The sequence below is a fragment of the Ceratotherium simum genome, chromosome 28, assembly GCF_057802395.1.
Source record: "Ceratotherium simum simum isolate JZ-2026a chromosome 28, ASM5780239v1, whole genome shotgun sequence".
Classification (NCBI taxonomy): domain Eukaryota; kingdom Metazoa; phylum Chordata; class Mammalia; order Perissodactyla; family Rhinocerotidae; genus Ceratotherium; species Ceratotherium simum.
This window is the reverse complement of record NC_141927.1, coordinates 19647910-19670876: the sequence shown is the minus strand read 5'-3', so window position 1 is coordinate 19670876 and position 22967 is coordinate 19647910. Positions and strand designations below refer to the sequence as shown.

The following is a 22967-nucleotide window of genomic DNA, read 5'->3' as shown; positions in this document are numbered from 1 at the left end:
TGTGTTTTCTAAAAAAAAAAAAAAAAAAAAATACTCAACTGATCCTCACTCCCTAATGGGAAATAAAGACTTTTATGTAGTCTGAACTTTGATTCATCACTAACCACCAATGGTTGCAAACACGATAGAACTTCTTTGATAAAAGTATGACAGAAACAAGTTATAAAATATAAATAAAATTCATCTGGAAAAAGAAGTGATAATAACCTAGCGTTTGGTCTTGGTTAATTTGGATAAGCTACTTATTCTTATTTTCCAGAATCTGGACCACAATTTCAAGCTTCCTTATACTACACTCAAACAAAGCTATAATTGTGACTTTTGTTAATTCCTCATGCTGTTGAAGACCATGCCAGATTCTCGATTCTACACATCAGATCCATTCAATCTTGAAGTGTTGCTATGTTCATTGGAATAGGATTCAAATTGATTCCCCAAATCCTCCTCAAATGGAGAACCCACCAGAGTGCTGTTACTTACTCAAAATGTATAATTAACAAGCTATTCTTCACATATAGTGGACACGCTAGTCAAAGAATACAACAAAAATAATTCCACAAAGTTCACCCTATCAGTGAAAATCTGTTTTTTTCCTAAATAGTGAACTTTAAATTTATCTATAGAACTGATTGTTTTCAAAGAAAGCCATTTGAATGCAGTTTTAGATATACAAACATTAAGTAAATTATCATTTAAAATAAAACATAGGAAATTTGTTGCTCTTAGCTTAAAAAAAAAGAAAGAAAAAAGATGTGTTTTGAGGGAGAAATGTGTAATTGTAAGGGAGACAAAAGATGACCAGCTCCTTGATCTGGACACCCATGTTTCAGAGGTGAGGACAAGAAGTTGATAGAACTCTTCAGGCAATAGGATATGCATTTTGAGGCTTAGGTGAGGAACAGACATGCAGGTGACGTTTTTGATGAGACTCCGTGAGACTCCAGGCATAGGCTGAGCTCCTTGGGGGCCCAGGCACACTCTGGCTGACCCCAAACTGGAAGTTTAGAGATGCTGTTTGGCATTCCACTAAGGATACCCTAAGTGAGGTTCCTGCTAGAGCTTCTTGGTCAATTGCAGCGTCAAGGGAATGACTGAAAGTAAGATAATGAAGTTCATCCAAACAAGAAAACATAGCACCAAATGGAGAAGAGAATCAAGGTTCTTGGTCTTTCGATCCACCAGAATTTTGGTGGGCACAATTCTGTCCCTGAGGGTTGAGCTACAACAGTTGTGATGTGGACAATTGCCCTGATCCCTAAGACACTCATCCCTGCACCCCACCCACCCACACTGACCCTTAGAGACAATCCCCTTCCACATCAGCACAATGACTCATCTCATAGTTGGCCCACTGGTCTTGTCTCTTTTAATTCATTGCAGGTTTCTTTGAGGGTCTTCTTGGCTTTATCTTCCACAATGACAGGACAGGTCAATTCACAATAAATATCTTACATTTCCGCTCCAGGCAATCAAGGCTGAGGCTCTGCCAAAAGTTTGCTGGATTCTTTATGCCAATTGGCTTACCACTCTACCCAAGAACTCTGTCGTCTGCCTAACTAATTAGATACACTGTTGCTAAACCCAAGGAAGGATGCTATTAATACCCTTCCTCCAGACTACTTTGTTCATTTTGTATAACCAGGAGGAACATTGCATTGCAACACAATTTTGAAAGCAAACAAACACACACCAACAAAATCCCAAAGTGTCATTGAGCTCTTTTGCTCCTCACACAACGCTGGAGTACCTAGAAATCAAACAGATGAAGCCAAATTAATGAAACTTCATTGGTTCCGTATAAAGATTGGTGAATTAGTCTTGGGGCACATATAAGGTAGTAGTTTCATACATGTATACAAAATTTAATAAAGTAGGTGTTCCAGAAGTTTTTTTAAAAAAAGCTTAAAAGAGATTTGTTTCATTTATTTTCCACCTTTTTTAGGTTACTGGGCATTGTGAAAGGAATAACATTTGTACTACATTTGAACAAATAGTCATCAGGTGCCCCAAAAATGTGCTAAAGAGATTTGGAGTGGGAGAGAAAAGTTCGTTATAGAAATTTCTGCATGAAAATCCTGCATTGCAAAGGATTTTTACAAGAAAATGGCTAGTGGGACCTTGGAGTGACCAAATTTCTCCAGAAAATTATCCTATTATCAGAAATTTCCCCATTTGTGAAAATTAGTATTTTAAAAAAGTAACCAACAACATAAAGAAAATGTGAAGGATGAAAAAAGCGATATAAAATGCTGGAGTATTTGCTTCTTAAATTGTTCATTAAGGCTACTTAATAGAAATGTACCAGCTCATTATTGAAGTTATTTAAGATGGTACATTAGCAATAATTTGTAGCAAGTGTTTCATCCAACAAATTCTAAGTAATTGTGAAAAGATTTAATGAAGTGCCAATTGCATAATAGAGTGCTTTGTGGGTTATTTCAGTTTGCAACTCAAGTTATTCTTATTTCAAAACAGTATTCAGTTCTCTCTACAGGTAAATGTAATGCATGAATAATTGTCTACATATAATTCCAATTAATAGCTTTAAGCAAAGCCAAATTCACTAAAAATGTGCTAAAACTCAGCATGCATATTGAACCAGAACCCAAAAACTAAACGTGAAATAAAATATGTTATTGGAGAGATCCTTTTGTTCAATAAGAATTCCACATTGTCAGCTTTCAAAAGAGAATTACACAGATATTTTTTCCCAAAAATGAAATAAAGAGCATTTTTTTCTAGCAAAGATCAAGAAAACATCAATAAATACTAAAATGTAATAAATTTTAAAATTTATATTTTATATTCTTCATTCCTTGTATAAAGAGAGAATTATCTAGATCCTCCATTTGGTAAAAATGAGATATATTGCTTTCCTTTAATTACTAATATTCTCCCTTATGACAGTAGTGATTTCTGGAGGATAGACTATCAGGTAAGTAAGCCTATTCTGCACTTTTCAAGAGCAGACTATGACCTCGAGAAAACCCTGTTCTCTGTTCCAGATAAATAAATGAATACAAACTGATCATTTGAGTTCACTAACAGGTTTTGCAGCTCACCTCAACACCTCTGGAACTAGAATGACCTCCATGTTTCACATTTGTTTTCCAGTATCAACCCTTGAGATGACCAGACCCTCTCTTTCCTGAAGAAGGAACAGATCTTCATTTGTGCCTGATGATTTTAGTCCACAAAATTCAGTCCTGCACATCCCGAATGACTCAGAGTCTCGTGTACAGTGGAAGGAATTGGCTACTCTGTATTTGGAGAAAACACATCTAGATTTTCATCCATCTTAGGCCAATTTTGAAGCCTAAAATACAACCCGTGGATCTGCCTTGATTTCTTTCTGCCTTTAGTTTACCTTTGCTTCTCCAGGCTTAAACCAGCTCTTGTTTTACTTTTTTAGAATTTTGAATTTCTTTGACTGCAGACTTGAACCTAACTTTTAGTTTTGGCATAAATTTCTTTTTCTTGACTGCCATTTTACCACATTAAACAACAATATCTCCAACTCAGTGATAAAAGTTAAGTTCTAGATTTATTAGTAAACATAGTGTAAGCACATCATTTCTTCCCATAAAATATTCTACATTTGGACTATGTCAAAAATTGTAACAAAAATTTTAATTTTTTTAATGGAAACCAGTATGAAATTTCACTTGCTTTTGGAAAATATGATATATTCTACTTTGTTGTTTCCTTGTTGTATTAGATAACGTACAAAATCAGTTAATAAAGAGGTCCTTCATTCTAGTAGCAAACACCAAACAAATACGCAGTAATTATACAAAAGATCATATATGAAGTGTAGTTAATCAGAAAAACAATAAATATTCACTTTTAATAGACGCAAAACCACTCGACTCTAGCTTTTGGCTTCTAATTCAGTAGCCAGTCATATCTCAAGGTCATTTATAACTTGTTGGGAGAATACATTCATGGAGAGTTTAAAAATATGTCTAAACTCATATGTTTTATTCCTCTAGAATGCTGTCTCCCTATTTATGGAAAGGACCTAAAGAGAAGACCTTGCTTATTTTCTTTGGACTGCTAGCCTATAGTTAAGTGTCTCTCAGCCTCAGGACTATTGAAATTTCCACCAATTAATTGTTTGTTATGATGGGCTGTCCTGTGCATCATTGGATGCTTAACATTATCCTTGTCATCTACCCACTAGATTCCTGTGGCATCCCTCCCAAGTTATGGCAATCAAAAATATCTCCAGACATTGACAAATGTACCCAGGTGGGGAGGGGGAGCAAATTAGCCCCAGTTGAGTATTATTCTAGATTTACAGTTTTACACATATTCCCTTGAATATTTGTATTCAGATATTCCCAGCTACCTCTTTAATGTTGAGTAGATATAATTGTCTCTATCTTCTTCACCCTGCCCATTTTAACTGTGTCGTTTCTAGACTCAAGAAAGTTTACAGTCATCAGCCATGTCTGTAAAATTTCAAGCTATCTTGCTGAATTCATACTATTTGTCTTCACAAGTTATAGCCTTAACCATAAAGGTTCTTCTATTTCTATTTCTATTTATTTATGTATGTATTCATATGCTGACATAAGCAAATGTTTGAGTATTATGTAAAGTAATAAAATTAGTCTTTTATGACTTATAAAACTCATTAATTTCTGTAATTATAGAACAATAGTTTGTGGTGATATTTTATTTATTCATAAAACTTGTATAGAACACCTACTTTATGTCAAACACTAGGTGACTTGCTGAGAAATGGATGAATAAGGCTAGATCTCTGCCCTTATGGAACTCGCTAACTCGTGTTTGATACAAATATAATAATATCTTCATAGTTTTGTAATAAATTCCATTAACAAGATATGTGCGAGGTGTTAATGTTTAACATATTGAGTAGAGAAAACACATCAAAAATTTAAAAGAAGAAAATATTTTTAAGATCAATAATAATTTCAAAATACTTAAGCTGAGAAGTTCAAGCATAATTTTGCTTCTTTATCCTTAGCTATCATATTTGTGCTGCCTAGTAAACCTCTAAAGAATCTGACTGATAGGAAAGACAAAAGATTTACCATTATGAGACTGTTGAAAAATTTCTGATTACATCAAGGATAGTTCTGGGAGAAATGTCTTATTAAATCATAGCAGGTTAAGTAACAGTTGATGCATAAAATTTTTAAATTATACTTTCTAAATAAGGATTTAAAAGATGTATATCTGTTTCCAGAAGCCCCCTCTCATGACTTTATTACCCATTTAAAGTATATTGGAAAGAAACTGTTTAAAGTTTAACAGAAAGGAACACAATTATTGAATTGATGGTAAAGTTCAACACATTAGATATAAATCTTAGATGCATCAATTCCTTATGATGTTTTAATGAACAATTTATATTACCTAGATGATCTGAATTATTACTTCATTATTGCATCATAAAAGAATGACACTAAAAAGGATCCTATGACGTAAAGCCCTCCTTCCCTCTCCGCCACCTGCCCATCCCATGTTATTCATGACCTGAGGCTAAGCTTCATGTGGCTGAAGCCACCCACACACAAAACCAGCTGATGAAGCCAACTTTTCCCTTTTTGTCATCACTTCTCATGTTATACCAACTTTAACAAACACAATAAGATTCATAGTAAATCTATATCACTTGCAATAATATTTTCTATGTATTATTCTAAAGAAATGTCTGAAGCTTGAAAAATATTCCATTTTATTATTTAATAATGTTTAACTATAATTCTGCTTAAACTCTGAATTTTGGTGAACATCATCAATCTTATAAAACATTGAAGCAGGGTTCTCTTGCGTTTCAAAATTTAGCACAATCTTGTATCGTGATGAATAATACCTTTTCAAATGGAAAAACAGTGAATATCACATTTAATCCTAAATCTGCAATATCACATTGATAAGAGTAAGCTCAAAAATAATCTCGATTCCTTAAGGGAGAAGTGAGGGGAAGGTTATATATGGGGGGACGAAAGAAGAATGTTCTGACTAAAAGTGATGATAGTTCGGGCTGAGTGAGATTGCTAAAATATTCTAAAAGCAGGATGAGGCCTCAGAAGATAGTTTTATGGCTACCAGGATATGGAACTATGTTTTATCTCACAGAAAAAAGATAATTTTTAAATTCCTCTGGTATCCTAGGCATTCAAAAGGAAAGACATCATACAGACGTCTAAAACTTTTTTAGATTGTACAGCTATTCCCAAAGGAACTCCAGAAATTAGGACCGAAATAGAAAAATAAGGGCATATGACTGCTTCAAAAGAAAGATTACAGAGGGAAAAAAAGTTTAGTTCTCATTCTTTTACCCTGGAGATGTGGCTTACAGAATTTCCATTTATGCCGACGCTGGGTTTTTTTTCATGTGCGCGCGTGTGTGTGTAAATGAAACTAATTAATAGTAAATAAATCTTAAGAAGTAGCAAAAGGTTTTATATTTGCAGATTCTAACTGGAAAAGAATAAGAACCCTTACCAAGTTTGAATTTGATGCCTTTTTTTAGTTTTTTTTTTTTTTTGTGAGAAAGACCAGCCCTGAGCTAACATCTATTGCCAATCCTCCTCCTTTTTTTTTCCCCCCTTTTCTCCCCAAAGCCCCAGTAGATAGTTATATGTCATAGTTGCACATCCCTCTAGCTGCTGTATGTGGGACGTGGCCTCAGCATGGCCGGAATGCGGTGCATCGGTGTGCACCCAGATCCAAACCCGGGCCGCCAGCAGCCAAGTGCCACGCAGTTAACCACTAAGCCACGGGGCTGGCCCCTGATGCCTTTTATTAAAGCATCCTTTTAGGAAGACAAACTACTTTGTGGATGAGAAGGAGTCAGAAATAAACTCATTCAACCAATACTTGAGTGGCTACTGTGTGCCTACTATAGATGCTCAAGGAATTGACAACCATCCACATGATCACCATCCTGGTGATCCAGCTGATTGAGAAACTCATCCAGCTCTAGTGAATTCTAGACATTAACAAAAACTTGACAACTTCTGTAATGCTGCAGGAAATAACCCCTTGATGCACAGTAAGTACCATTGTGTCTCATGTATGTCTCCAGATACAGATTAATTGAGCCATATTAATTAAGATGTTGAAAAGAATTATGCAATTCATATCCAGGGAGCATGAAAATGTTGTTCTATATTCAAGGTGCTTTTTAAGGATTTTTAAACACCATAAAAAGTAGTTTAAAAGCATCCTAAGTTTTGGTCTGAAAATCTTTCTTAAGTGAACACTGAGGACTAGGCAATTGGGTCAGAGAAAATAATGATCCCTCTAAAGACGTCCATGTCCTAATCCCCAGAACACTTCAACATGTTTCCTTACCCGACCAAAAGGACTTTGCAGATGCAGTTAAGGATCCTGAGATGGGAGAGTACCCTGGATCATCAGGGTGGGCCCAATGTAATCCAGGGGTTCTTATAAGGAAAGAGGGAGGCAAGGGAGTCAGAGAAGGAGATATGATGACTGAAGCAGAGATTGCAGTGATGTGGAGCCAGGAGCCAAGGAATATGGGTAGCCTCTAGAAGCTGGAAAAATCGAGGAAATGCACTCTCCTGGAGCTTCCAGAAGGAATGCAGCTCCAACGATCCACTTAGATTTCTGACCTTCACAATGGTAAGATAATAAATACGGATTCTTTCAAGCCACTATGTTTGTGGTAATTGGTTATAGCAACAGTAGGGGACTAATACAACAATGTAGAGACATTTTTAGTATTTTAAAATTTCCCTCTATCTATAGGATAGAGAGGATGCATAGCGTTTGGAGGGAATTTGTAGGTGTTTGTAGAGTATAAATAATACAATATTAGGCATGTTGAAAAAAATGCTACCAATTCATTAAAAAGTAAATCACTTTATTGTGTGAACATGTTCAGTTATGAAAATCACATAAGAATTTTTTTCTTTTTAGTTTGGAGAGAGGTAAACATTCTAAAATCTTAGTTCAAATAAACTAAAACATTGAGAGCTACATCTCAGGAAAAATATAAATTGCTATTCCTTTCAGCTTGATTTTTTGATAATTTATAGCAGCGGAAAGATAATACAGACATTGAATGTTGATATGCACATAAGAAAATTAGAGTTTTAACAGAATATTTGGAAAACAGCAAAAGGAAATATTAGAAATTTATTGGTGTATTATATATAAATCACATCGTTGTCATTTTAAAACTGTGAGGTCACTTTATAATTAAGTGAATCCAAAAACAACAAACAAATGACCAAAAAAAAAATTGTAAAATATTGTCAAGTAAGTTGTGTCTAAAGAGTTTGTAATATAAATTACTTTCTGCTAATTATGCATATTTCCCTCAGAGCCACAAATAACCTTTCATTTCTGAAGGGTTTTTGCTTCCTCACTTTTATAGTATTTTTTTCTTTAACACTCTTGACTGTTTTATGTGACTCTGAACTACAAATCCTTCCTTTGTTTCTCGTAGTCTGAGGATATATTATTACTTCTCTTCAGCACCTGTACAATATCCTGACAAATATTTTCATTTACTTTTTTTATAGGAAGAAGATAGTTAAATTGTTTCTTTAGGAGATAATGATAAAAAACTAAGAGTTATACTCAAAGCCCTTCATGTTTCAGAAATATTTATATCATATGGATCCTAATTAAAAAAATAGATGCTCAAACATTATTTGTAAATTACTAAAGAATCGTTAACTTTCTTATTTTCTCCTTTGTTGCCTCCCTCATCCCACATTCAAAATATTTGGGCATCTAGGAATTCTGGGTTTCCAAGCAAAAAACAACAAAAAAAAGGCTTTCCTCAGCACAGCCTAGATTGTCAGTGAAGAGTGAGAAAGGCAGAAATTCTCAGGCCTGAGACAGTGACTGAAATGAACAGGGAAGAGAGAGCAAGGAAAATATTAAAAAGAGATGAAGGGGGGTGGAAGAAGTTAAGTGGTTTGAATTTTAATTAGCTATTTTACCAGAAATATTTTGCAATTCTTTCCACCCTCATTATTTTTGATGGCATGCTTTAAGAAACCTCTGACTCGAAATTCTACCCCAATTTGTGTCTACCTGTTTATAGACTAGAGATCTTTTCCTGTGGATTCAGGTCACGTTTATCTGACACTTCCCAACTTCTTTCTCCGACAACGTCCCCTGTCCTGAATAGTGAATAACAAAATATGCTCTTAAGTGGAAGAAAGTGTGTGATTCTACATACTTTGAGTTTCACATACACAAACACGGGCAATAATTATCCAAGTATTGGTCTGACAGTGAATGTTTTGACCACTGAATTTCAAATATTTCAGTTGCTAACAAGGCTAAGAAGGAGGTTATAGATACTCCTCGATAGTACTTTGTCTGTCAGAGAATTATAGCTCTCACTGAGTATTAATCAACTGGTCTTAGTTCTCACTATACATTAATCAAGGGTCTACATTGGTTTCTTTCTTTCTTTCTTTTTATTTTTTATTTTTTGGTGAGGAAGATTGGCCCTGAGCTAACATCTGTGCCCATCTTCCTCTGTTGTCTTTATGGGACGCCACCACAGCATGGCTTGATGGGCAGTGTGGAGGTCCACGCCCGGGATCCGAACCCGCGAACCCCGGGCCACCGAAGCGGAGCACACGAACTTAACCACTACGCCACCAGGCTGACCCTGCTGCTTTGGTTTCTTGAATAAGGGAGAGTTAATCTCTCTGAGGCTGACCACACCGGGTGCTAAGATAAATTGCCTATGGGCCTTCAAAGGAGAGGCAGAGAGAACCAGCTTTCCTGCTTTTGCCTCCTGTAGTCCACACATTCTTACAACCATTGCTAAAAAAATCATTTAATCTTGTATTAAAGAATCATATATATCAAAAGCATGTCTTCAAGTAGGAAGAGGAGAATGAGTTCTTTTTCACAGAGATAATATGCTATTTCCTTTTGCAAAGGGGCAACTTGAATAAAAACAGAATCATGTTTCCCTAAGTTGCCTAGTTGCAATGGCATTCTCTAGGACACGTAATAATTAGCTCTGCATTCTTACAGAGGTGATTGTCTTTTTGCTTTTTTAACAAGCCCTAATTAATACTATGATTTCAAAAGCATTTTTATAAGACTTGAAAATTCCCCACAAAAAGAAATTTTTGTGAGTCTGCCATTTGGTTGAATTTATGTCTTTATATCTTCCAGAGTCAACAAACTAGCAATTTTCTTTACTTGTGCTTTGACTATTTTTAATACTTACATTCTTAAATATCCTGCTGTAGAACAGGTCTGAATATAGAAAGCCATAAGAAACAATTAGGGTTGTATTCTTAAAATATCATTCACTCAACAAAAATTATTTAATCTAGTTTTATATCTACAAAATACTAACTTTAAAATGTACTTCTGGTGAAAATAGTGGTAATTCGCTTATAGAGAAAAGAATATACTCATAAAGGTAATAACTCAGATCATAAAAGACAAAAATTCCTATAATTACCATTTACTTAAATGCTATTGTAAATTAATTATAGATTGGAAGAAATTAACAGTATGTATAATACTGGTCACAAAGTCATATTGAAGTCTGTTACTAATTAAAAGTCACTGTTACTTGTACAATGAGACATTAAATAGAGATTTTGTTCTAATTAGGAAGATCCAAGAGTTTTTGCCTGAATGCAGTATATGACTTAAGCATCCATATGGCAGCTGATCACACAGGCATGCTGCCTTAGGGAGCATGTGAAGGAACCGCAGGACTCTGGCAAGGAGCTGAATGATACAAATTAAAAGCACAGATGTATGTTAGGGAATTGAAACTTGATGTTCATGAGGCAGAGGTTAGGCAAACACTCATTGGCAAAGTTACAACCAGAGTTAAACACAAAAACATATTCTACAAATCTTGGTAATCAAAACCAGATCTGAACCTCTGGCATTTATTTGACCTCAATTCCACCATACCTCTAATTGAGGCCATGTAAACTAGACATAGGAAAACTGCTAATTTATCCAAGGAATTTGATCTAAATCATGTTAATGGTATGGTTTCTAACCAAATTGAGAATATATTTGTTGTTTTATTTCTGCAACTTTAAGTAGAAGAATTTTTACTTCACTATTGTTTAATAGAAATAGATAAAGGAATGATAATTTCTCAACCTCCATTACTGGAATTCAAAGGAGAGAAGTTCTGGTCATTTGCATGAGTTTGAGTCTTTCCTAGAGATGGCTGACTGTTTGCCCATCTTCATCCCAGGGGAACAATTCTAATGTGAAAGGCGGGGGTCCACGGTTGGCTGTAACTGAGACGCAGCTTCGGATTTTGATAAGCTTCACAGAACTGCACTTCCTGAAGAGCTTTGCCCTCTGAAGTTGTCAGAAAAATCTCACTTTAACGCCACGAGGTATCCTAGAGTCTAGGACATCAGCTGAGCCCTATCTGTTCTTTTAAACTTAGATTTGGAAACTTCCTTAACTCTGATAATGATAGAAAGGTGTCAACCGAAGGAAGAGTTATCTATTTTTATCTTTGGATGGTCCTCAGAGGCCTTCCTAGAATCCATAAGTAGAATTAACTTGATGAATCCAAGTGGAGGGCATTATCTGTGGAGGAGAACTGGCTATCCAAGCCTCGAAGACACAAATCCTAAAAATGCTGCATGCGATGGAGCTAAAACTCAACCTACATGGAGAAACTCAGCTTCAAATTTGGTTCAGGAGTGATTTGCAATTACATTGCTTCTTCATGTCCTAAACTTACCAGTTGAGAAGTGTCTCTGTCTGCTCGGGTTGCTATAACAAAATACCATTGACTGGGCGGCTTAAACAACAGACATTTATTTCTCACGGTTCTAGAGGCTGGGAAGTCCAAGATCAAAGTGTTCGCATATTCATTTCCTGGTGGGAGCTCTCTTTCTGGCTTGCATTTGGTTGCCTTCCCCGTATGTCCTCCCATGGCGGAGAGAGGAAGCGAGAAAACTCTGGCGTCTCTTATATGGGCACTAATCCCATCCTAAGGGCTCCACCCTCCTTTCTTTTAAACCTAATTGTCTCCCAAAGGCTGTATCTCTAAATACCACCACATTGGGGATTAGAGCTTCCCCATATAAATTTTTGAGGAATACAATTCAGTTCATAGCAGAAAGGCATCCCAGATTTTTAAATTATGGTGTCTAATTTACGTGATATTTTACTTTCCAAATAGTCCAATACAAAGTTGAAGAAGAGATGGATGAACAGTTCTATCAGGGAGAATCTCAAATGTAGCTCATGCTCGAGCATAATTTTAGTTAAAAGTCATTAGATGCTTAATGTAGCAAAAACTGCTTTTGGTAAAGCACAAAAGGAAATCAATACTAGGGTTACTATAATTCATTTTTACCTAGCCTATGAATAGAAAAATCCAGTACGTTTTCCATCAAGATAGCACTTTAAAAGAAAGTACTTTGCATCTCAACAACAAAAAAACTACCAACCCAATTAAAAAATGGGCAAAAGACCTGAACAGACATTTCTCCAAAGAAGATATACAGATGGCCAACAGACACATGAAAAGATGTTCAAAATCACTAACTATCAGGGAAATGCAAATCAAAACTACAATGAGATATCACCTCACGCCCGTCAGAATGGCTATAATTAACAAGACAGGAAACAACATGTGTTGGAGAGGATGTGGAGAGAAGGGAACTCTCATACACTGCTGGTGGGAGTGCAAACTGGTGCAGCCACTATGGAAAACAGTATGGAGATTCCTCAAAAAATCAACGATAGAACTACCATATGATCCAGCTATTCCACTGTTGGGTATTTATCCAAAGAACTTGAAAACACCAATTTGCAAAGGTACATGCACCCCTGTGTTCATTGCAGCCTTATTCACAATAGCCAAGACTTGGAAGCAACCTAAGTGCCCATCAAGGGACGAATGGATAAAAAAGCTGTGGTATATATACACAATGGAATACTACTCAGCCATAAGAAACGATGAAATCCAGCCATTTGTGACAACATGGATGGACATTGAGGGCATGATGCAAAGTGAAATAAGTCAGAGGAGAAGGTCAAATACCGTATGATTTCCTTCAGTAAGTAGTAGATAATAACAACAATAAACAAACACATAGGGACAGAGATTGGATTGGTGGTTACCAGAGGGGAAGGGGAGGAGGAGGGTGAAAGGGATAATTGGGTACATGTGTGTGGTGATGGGTTGTAATTAGTATTTTGGTGGTGAACATGATGTAATCTATGCAGAAATAGAGGTACAATGATGTACACCTGAAATTTTTACAATGTTATAAACCAATGTTACTGCAATAAACAAAAAAAAAAAAAAAAAAAAAAAAAAAAAAAAAAAAAAAAAAAAAAAAAAAAAAAAAAAAAAAAAGAAAGTACTTTGTACTTATCATTAATTAATTCCCTTTAAGAGAGAAAAAGTGAAGCTGCTTTGTATCAGAGTCATTCTCCACCTACCTTCAGAACGAAGCAACTTTAAAACTTAAAAGACTTGCTATTTTTATGAAAACAGAGTCAGAAATTTATTTTGAGATTCCATTATATATTTTTTTAGCTCTCTGTGAGCCTCACAGGAGACGGGGGGAATTTGCAACATATGTAACTAGACTAAACAACCAAGAAAAGTTTTAGTCCAGACACTGTCCAGGATGGTTGCTGTGTGAGATGCAGACCCTGACTTAGGCTTCCTCCCCCGGGAAACACAGAGAAGGGCCCTCCTTTCTAGGAAGAGGACAGCACAGGAGCCGGAAGAGGACGTGGAAATGTCTCAGTGCACCGTGTTTGAAAATGGTGAGCAGACCGTGTGGTTTCAGCAGCTCCCTTTCCAGGACTAGTGGAGAAAGAAAAGATGGAGAGATCAACAATATGTTTGATATAAGACCAAATATGCCTTAATAAGAAATTCTCTCTCATAGACTATATTTAATTAAAGGAGAAATTTAAAATACATACATTTTTCTTACAGGCAGTTGGAGCAAACAGTACAGAGAACAACCTACTTCAGGACTGTTAGATTATATGTTGTCATTCAAAACAATTAATAATAGACGTATTTAAAAGAAAAGCTTCGTCAATGTCAGACAAGAAGCATAATGGGCTAATTTTTTTCCTTTCTCTTTTCAAACATCACTTACTGCTTTATTAGTCATAAAATGATGAAACAGTTTCAGAAATATTGTACATGAAATGCCTAGCATGGTACGTAACACATAGTAGAAACTCAGATATTTTGATTTTCCTCCATTATCGAGACAAGTCTGAGGAGGGGGAAGGGAGCGAGATAAAAGAAGAAAATAGTGGAAAAAGGAGGTCAAGGTTCTTTATTACTACCAATTCTGCCCCAGGCTGGTTCTTTCCTTGGAGTCAGGAGCCAACTCACAGCTCTTATATATCAACTGTAGCAGCCACATCACTTGTAGATTTGATGCCCTCTCTTGAGAGGCAGAGCCCTATAAATAAAAAGTTTGAAACACAGACTTAAGAATAATGAACTTATGATACGATCTGCTCTAAGAGGATATACATATATGTATATACACACCAGAGGACATATATACACCAATATCACCATACACCATATATGTGGGTATATATATATATATATATACACACCAATATCACAATACACCATATATGTGGATATATATATATATATATATATATATACACAAAACAATTTTATAATATCCAACCACATGTTTCAAACAAAAGAAATGTTATATCCTCTCTACTTTCAATATAACTTTTTTTCCTTACTAGGTCTTTGGAGTTCTTGGAAAATAGAATCTAATTTTTCAAAAATCCTTTTCATAGGCTATTTGAATAATTTTCCAAACTCATTTATTTAAATATGCATAGACAGCAGACTGAGTTTTCTTTCTAATAGTGAGGTGTGAATACATCAACTCACTGCTCTATTTAATTTCACTGTTTTTAATTCTTCACGAAATAATATATTATGGACTTTTTCTTTTGATACTGTATTAATATTAACTTATTGCAAGAACTTTTTTCAGTGTTTCTTTTCTGAATGTAAATAATAAATTAAAAAATATAATGGCCCTCCCTGTTCTAGTGCAAAGAAGCTTGCTTTAGTAGACATTGTCTTCGGGCTACTGGATTGCCACAATCCTATGATCTCTCCTGGAGAGTTATATCTGAGTGTTCAGCAGAACAAACGTACTTATTCTTAATAACTTTATTTTTCAGGGAGCTATAAATGAGACATAAACACTTTCTTTAAAAACTTCCTTTAGATGAAGAGGCATACGTATGTGAACGGTTATGCTCTTACAAGTTACCAAAAAAACTGTACGGAATTTACATTTTGTCACGACCACAAAGATAAAAACATCCTAGATTTAGTTGGATCTCCCTCCTCTCATCATAGATTTAGTAGAATCTCACGTTTTTCTTGAAAAAGTAGAACTTTTGAAATAAAAATATGTACCCGATACACCTCAAATGTAAAATTTGCTTTTCAAAATATATTTAATTTCTTTACTATTCATGTTTAATAACTTGAGCTAATATGCTCACTCGTGGAGAACTATTTTCCCAAAACATGTTGGTGCCAGTGTTACATTCTAAGTAAAATTTTCCATAGTATGTTTCTCATAATTTCATGCAATCATCTAATTAACAGATGGACCAGACAGTTTCTGAAGCAAGTGTGTCCTGCCCTTAGATGGAATATGTACCATTTAAAAAGAGCGTCCCTGTTTATCAGATATTATAGGATGTGATTTGCTTCAAACTGTGAGGCAAATCTGGCAATCCAGTTAAAATCAACATGAAGGTTTTTAAAGCAATTTGTGGTCTGCAGTGAAAAGTGCTGGGTTGATCTCTAAATAAGTAAAAATGTTGCTCCTGAGGGCAAGTACAGGATAATGCCCACATAATGTTCCACTTTTCTTTACATTTCCCAGTAGGAACAAATTGTAATAAATTAACCCAGCACTGGTTTGAAAGTCACAGATATTACAGAACTTGCATTTCTAATTTTCACTCATTAACTCATTTCTTTCTTAGCTTTGTTTTCCAACACGTGTATGGTTGAACCAAGATATTATTATTTGTTTTAATTTTCCAAAAGGTATATGTTTTTAGTCCATTCTCACAGGGTGAAAGAATTGTTCTCCCTCAATTAGTCTCCTGTTTTGGCAAACATACTTCCTACTTAGCGTGTGCAAGCCTCAGAGAGAACAGTGAGGAGGCCAACGCTGTTCATTATTGAGTTGTCACATTAACTGCTTCTTTAAAATTGCTCCTTTCTGAATAACAGTCTTTTTAAAATTAGCTATTTACTTTCTGTAGTGCTGACTTGTGCTATTGTATATTTTAGCTTTCATTTTTTCATTTGCTATCCCCTCTCTCTCTCTCACGCACACACACACATACACACACACAACACACACACATATACATACACTTCTATGTGGTTCTCCCCCACCACTCATAGGGCAGAAGTTTGTAATGTAGTTTAGAAAGCCATAAATAAGAAAGGATTTTAAAGATGATTTTACACAAAAGGGATATACTTAAATCATTTTAAAAATTCACTAAAGCAGGTACCATCATTCTCGGAATATATTTTGGTCATTCATATATTCTCATATTCATTCAGTAAATATTTATTGTATGCCTGTTATGTACCAGCTAATGTTCAAGAAGTTCGAGGAGCAGTAGTTAATAATCAAGGCATTCTTGAGTATGAAATTTGAATTCATTATATTCTCAAATGTCAAATTACCTATAAGCATTAATTTTTATTTTGCTGTATTTAAATCATAGGTCAATTTATTGAAAAATACCTAGATTTCTTCCAGAAGACTTATGTAATAAAATGTTCTTCTCTTGTATTTGAATACCTTGAAAATTTTAATAAACTTTCAATTTGTTTTCATTAAGACACCAGGTGATCATTTCGCTTATTAATAGTACTTGAGAGTAATATACATATATAATCATACATATGTAGTAATATATATGGCATATATATATGGGTTATTGTATATATATAATGCTACCATCCTACAGGGTCATTTAATAAAATAAACATTGTGGATGAGCTATTCTTTATGTGATTAAAAAAACTACTCTAGTTAAACACACCCAATTTGTATACAGCTTATAAAGTTTGTTAAAATATTACTTTTTTTCTAACTTAAACTAGGATTTAGTATATTTATTTCAGAGCTCTTTTATTTAGTTAAAATAACATTAATCTGTTTATTTCAGTTAAGTTCAATGTAAAAATCCATGAAAGATACACAGTTTTGTTCTTCAAAAGTCAAATCATTCATTATTAATTGAAGTCAAATGTTTACTTTCTATAATTATAATTTTCGTAGATGAACGAACAAGAAATTATAAAGTTTGAAGCTACATGGTTAGAAGTTCTTTAAAACAACATCTGCGTTTTTAGGAAGAAATTATATGTAACCTTATTAGCTCATTACTTGGACTTTTACTGTTACTCCGGAGAGAGATAAATAGCTTTTTATGAAATTCATTTCGTCCTTTGCAATTTCAGGAATTTAGCAGTTAATGGAGTATAAAAAGAATGTAGAGCCTGAGGGAAAATAGAAAGATTTTTTTAGGTTAACCTTATTAAGAAAATTTTGATATAAGATACTGTTTTCCAAGATTACTCTTTCTTGTCATTGTTATAGATGACTTTGTTTATTGAACCATAGTCTTAGCATATGATAATTTCTGAGTTCATATTAATTACGTATATACATACAAAACCATTTATACATAGAGATTTAAATCTTATTTTTCAGCTATAAAATGCTTAGGCTATATTTAAAGCCTGGGAAAATTACTTGTGTAAATAATTCATTTTTTAATATTTCTTAAGCTAAAATTTCTTTACAGAGTAATTCATTTTCACACATATTTACATTTCAATGAAAAATAAACAACTAAAATTTTATCTACTATAATAATGAATATTTGAGTAAGCAAAAATGTTTTTTCTGTATGTTGCTGTCATTCTTACACTAGGCTTAATGATATTAAAATGAATGTCCCCTATGAGATTAAGATGTCAACACTGGCTTCCCACTAGTTCTCTTCCCAAAATATAATATTCTTATTTGTGTTTTTCAAAATTGACTGTCATGTACTTTAAAATTTAACCTTTGTGCTTTCATAATTATTGTGATATATCAAAGCAACTAGATATCTGTTATCCAAAATGAGATATACTTACAGAATAAACTTGGAAAGTTGCATGAAATCTTTTGGAGTATATTTAATTTAGATGACAAATGTACAGCTTGCTATTTTTTTTAAAACTATCTTCCTTTTGTAATTCGCTTGCTATGATATCTGGAGAAGCTGACAAAGCACTCTCAACTGCAGGCCATATTTCTCATGGTTTATATTTCACCTCCTGATTTGTAGCCCTATTTAATCAACTTGATTAAATTGATTCTACAGAAGGTTGCCATTTAAAAGAACATCAAGCCAATTCTGCTTAGTGTCTAAGTACTCATAATTTAGATGTGTAGGGAAGTACATAATATCTTTCAGAGAAATAACTTACCTCCAAGAAATGACCTAGGAACAAAGAATGGCAATGTAAAGTGACATTATATAATAAAAAATGAACCCTTATTTTACATACACAAATTTATAAGGTAAAAAAAGTAGAATAGTTCACCAAATGGAAAAATTAATTTTCTACATTCAAGGAACAAAGTTAGGTGATTCCTCGTCTTCATTTTTCTAATGTCCTGTTCTGAATCCCCTTTATCATTGTATATCATAGGTCTACCTGGCACATATGAGCCAGAATAACTCATACGACATGAGGATATGCAAGTTCAGCATCTGAACAAAACATACTGATTCCTAATATCTGGAGATGCTAAGGCAATGGTGATGGCTTCTGAACTGCCACCCTCAATAAGTCTACAATCCATTGTAAATATTGTCAAAAGCACAGAGGGACATTGTTGTCAAGACAGCACTCTCCTGACTCCTTCACTTGATCTGAGCCTCACGTTATTTCATTTGATCCTCATGAATCCTTGAGGTGAAAAGAAGCAATGTAATTTTTAGAGGATACCTTTTTGACATAATGAAATGTTCAAGTCTTTCTTCACTGAGCCACATTAAAAGGTACTTTACCTTAAAGGGTAATTTTTTCTCACTAAGCCTCATTGAAAGATTATTTACCTTAAAAGATAAAATATTAGGGGCTGGCCTGGTGGTGTAGTGGTTAAGTTCACACGCTTTGCTTTGGCGGGTGGCCCAGGGTTCACAAGTTCGGATCCTGGGTGCAGACGTACGCACCACTTATCAAGCCATGCTGTGGCAGGCGTCCTACATAAAATAGAATAAGATGGGCACAGATGTTAGCTCAGGGCCACTCTTCCTCAGCAAAAAGAGGAGGATTGGCAACAGATGTTAGCTTAGGGCTAATCTTCCTCACACACACACACACAAAAGATAAAATTTTAAGTTACACATACCTAATCAGTTTTTTACAAATAATCACAGTTACATGAAAATAGGCATATCGATTTCTCAGATGTCTAGGACACTTTACAATTTGCCAAGCAATATATTTTCAAATGGTTTATTAGCCATATTAAGAGATTTAAATGTCAGAATTGGCTATTATTCGTTAATAATCCTTTATCCATCAGATATCTCAATGAGGACTATTTTTTTCCCCTTCTTTTTAAACCATCTTAGAGAGACACAAGAACCTGGTATATTAGTTCACTGTGGTCAGAAGCAAATACCAAGCAGGATGAAACTTGTAAGTAATTTATTAGCGGAAAGCTGTGAAAGATAAAGGAGGGGGCAGGAGTGAGCAGAGAAAGCCTTAGGACCAAGACGTAGGTCTGGCATCTGTGAAAGGGGACAGGGAGGGAATGATTAGTTGGATAGCCTCAGACGGCAGAGGGTTTCTATAAAAGTCACAACCAGACCAACCACGGTTCCTTTCAAAAAAGTGGCCACTGGAGAGCAGTTCCAGACTGGTCTGCAGTGGTCCTCTTACTTTCCAGTTACCAATGGGGAGCAAGCTGGGGAAAGCGTGGCCTCTGCATGAATACAGTGATGGACCCAGAGAGGAAGCACCGGGGCTGTCAGTCAGCTCTGCTCACTCCAGCAGGTTCTCTTGAAGAAGATTTGAGAGGCATACTTCCATGACTGCACTGCCTGGGAACATTAGAAATGATTTGCTGTTATGTTAACCAATAACCTTAAGGATGGGCCAAAGTAGTTCATAATTATCTATTTATTTATTTATTTATTTTGGTGAGGAAGATTGGCCCTGAGCTAACATCTGTTGCCAGTCCTCCTCTTTTTGCTCATGAAGATTGGCCCTGGGCTAACATCTGTGCCCATCTTCCTCCACTTTATATGTGGGACGCCTGCCACAGCGTGGCTTGATAAGTGGTGCCTAGGTCCACGCCTGGGATCTGAATCCATGAACCCCAGGCTGCTGAAGTGGAGCGTGTGAACTTAACCACTACGCCACAGGACTGGCCCCTCATAATGTTTTAATCAGGATATAAGAACATAAGTCAGAGTATCATGAAAATCTCCTTTTTATTCTTTTTCTACTAAATACTCCTATAAATGCTGAACAAATCACACACACACAAACACGCACACAGTCGAGTTCTAAACAATCAGAGTCATCCCTAGATGCAAGAAAATAGAGAAAACTCAAAGACACAGTTGTAAGGGGGAGAGGTGGTGGTAAAAACTGCAATACTGCCTTGTCCCATGGGGTGCCGGATCAGATATAGACCACAGTGATGGAGACTGACTTTTTTTTTTTGCTGACGAAGATTTGCCCTGAGCTAGCATCTGCTGCCTATCTCCCTCTTTTCATATGTGAGCCACCACTGCAGCGTGGCCACTGACAGACGAGTGGTATAGGTCAGCGCCTGGGAACTGAACTTGGGCTGCCAAAGTGGAGTATGCCGAACTCAACCACTGGGCCACTGGGGCTGGCCCATGGAGACTGTACTTTTAACAATACAAGAACATGGCCTAGTGCTGCACAAGATACAAATCTAGAAATTTCCCCATAATAACGGTTGGTTCTTTGAGTATGTCATCCCACTACCTTATTAGTGTTAGTGTTATTGGGGTTTCCTTATATGTGGCAGGTCATATTTCTCTTGCTATTTTCAAGATCTTCTCTTTCTCTTTGCCTTTCAACATCTTTACTATGATTTGTCAGCGTGTAGATACTGGATTGATCATATTTGGAGTTTATCGACTGACATGGATGTGTAGATTAATGTTTTTTGTCAACTTTGGAGATTTTCAGCCATTATTTCTTTGAATAAGTTTTCCACTCCTTTTTTTCTCTCCTTTCCTTTTGCTGCTCATATTACACACACATGGGTGAGTTTAACTGTGTCCCACATTTCTCTGAGGGTCTGTTCATTTTTCTTCACTCTTTTTTTCTCTCTATTCTTTGAATTTCACAATCTCTATCAATCAGCTGTTCCCCTGATTCTTTATTCTGCCAGTTCAAGTTTACTGTGGAGTGTCTCTAGTGAATTTTCCATTTCAGTCACTGTACTTATGTTTTTTTTTTTTTTTGGTGAGGAAGATTGGCCCTGTGCTAGCATCTCTTGTCAATCTTCTTTCTGCTTGAGGAAAATTGGCCCTAGAGCTAACATCGGTGCCAATCCTCCTCTATTTTGTATGTGGGACACCGCCACAGCATGGCTTAATGAGTGGTGTGTACGTCTATGCCTGGGATCTGAACCTGCAAACCCCAGGCCGCCAAAGCAGAGGGCATGAACTTAACCACTATGCCACCAGGGCGGCCCCCATTGTACTTTTCAACTTCAGAATTTCCATGTGTTTTTTTTTTTTTATTTTTTAATAATTTCTATCTCATTATTGATATTCTCTACAAGATGAAACACTGTTATCATATATTCCTTTACTTCTTAGGCGTGGTTTGCTTTAGTTTTGTAAATGTATTTATAAAAGCTGCTTTGAAGTGTTTGGCTGTTAAACCTAACATCAGGGCTCTCTCACAGGCAGCTTTTGTCACCTGTTTTATTCCCCTCTGTGTATGTGTCAGACTTTGCAGTTTCTTTGTATTTCTCCTATTTTTGTTGGTGAAAACTGGACATTTTAGATAATATGTTATAGTAGCTCTGGATACGGATCCCCACCACTGAGGCTTTCTGCACCTGCTGTTTGCTTGTCTATTTGTTCAGCAACTTGGCTAGCCTATTTTAGGGAAGTCTTTCACCAGAAGTGTGAACCCTCTGATGTAGATCCTCAGAGAGCACAGACTTGGGTGTGTGCACAGTCAGCCCAGGATTACAGCAGTTTTCGCAGGGCTCTTTTTGACTGTCTCTTTCCCTGATCTCTCTGTTTAGCTCTCTGCCTCTGTTGGTATCACACCCAGCTCTTAGGTTCCACTAATTTCTGGCTGATTGCACTGTTGTTTTCAACAATGCCTTGGAGCACAAATTTTTCCACAATCTGATTTAAATAAATTTGGGCCTCTTTACTGGGATACTTTTTGAGGCCAAGTTTTGACATTTGTTTTGACCCCAGAAGGATTCTTTGTAGCCGTCTCTTTTCATGGTATTCTCCAGTAAACTGGCTGGCCTGTGATTTAGCTTATTGTTCTCATGGAGCTACCAGCCTTCTCTTGATGGCTTACTGCTAAAATCCTCCTTGTTTTCTCCAGCATCCGCAGACTTGAATTAACCCAACTCTGTTCCAAATAAAGTCAGTTTCTTAAAGGAGAGCTCCAGAGCTCTCTGTTATTATAGGCTGCCTCTCCCCAGGCAAAATCTCTGAATCACTGATCTGGAGCTGGGATCAGGAGAGTAACCTGCTTCTCTTGGAGTGAGACTCCTGCTTTGTGAGTGGGGGCAGTAGTCTCTTGTCTCTTAAGCTTGCCTCTCCCAAAATGGAAATTCTACCCTATAAAGAATCTGGGGCTAGAGCAATTGGGGCCCTATAATTCTTGGCCT

At 35.8% G+C, this 22967-nt stretch overlaps 1 long non-coding RNA gene across 1 annotated transcript in view; it reads right to left on the bottom strand.

The window, feature by feature from the left end:
- Positions 1-13278: 13278 nt before the first annotated feature.
- Positions 13279-22967, bottom strand: part of LOC147913334 (uncharacterized) — a 387886-nt gene continuing 378197 nt past the window's right edge. The window contains exons 2-3 of the long non-coding RNA XR_015548822.1: positions 14308-14426; positions 13279-13807 (exon numbers count right to left, since the gene is read on the bottom strand). This is a non-coding gene — a long non-coding RNA (uncharacterized LOC147913334). The remainder of the gene's footprint in view (positions 13808-14307; positions 14427-22967) is intronic.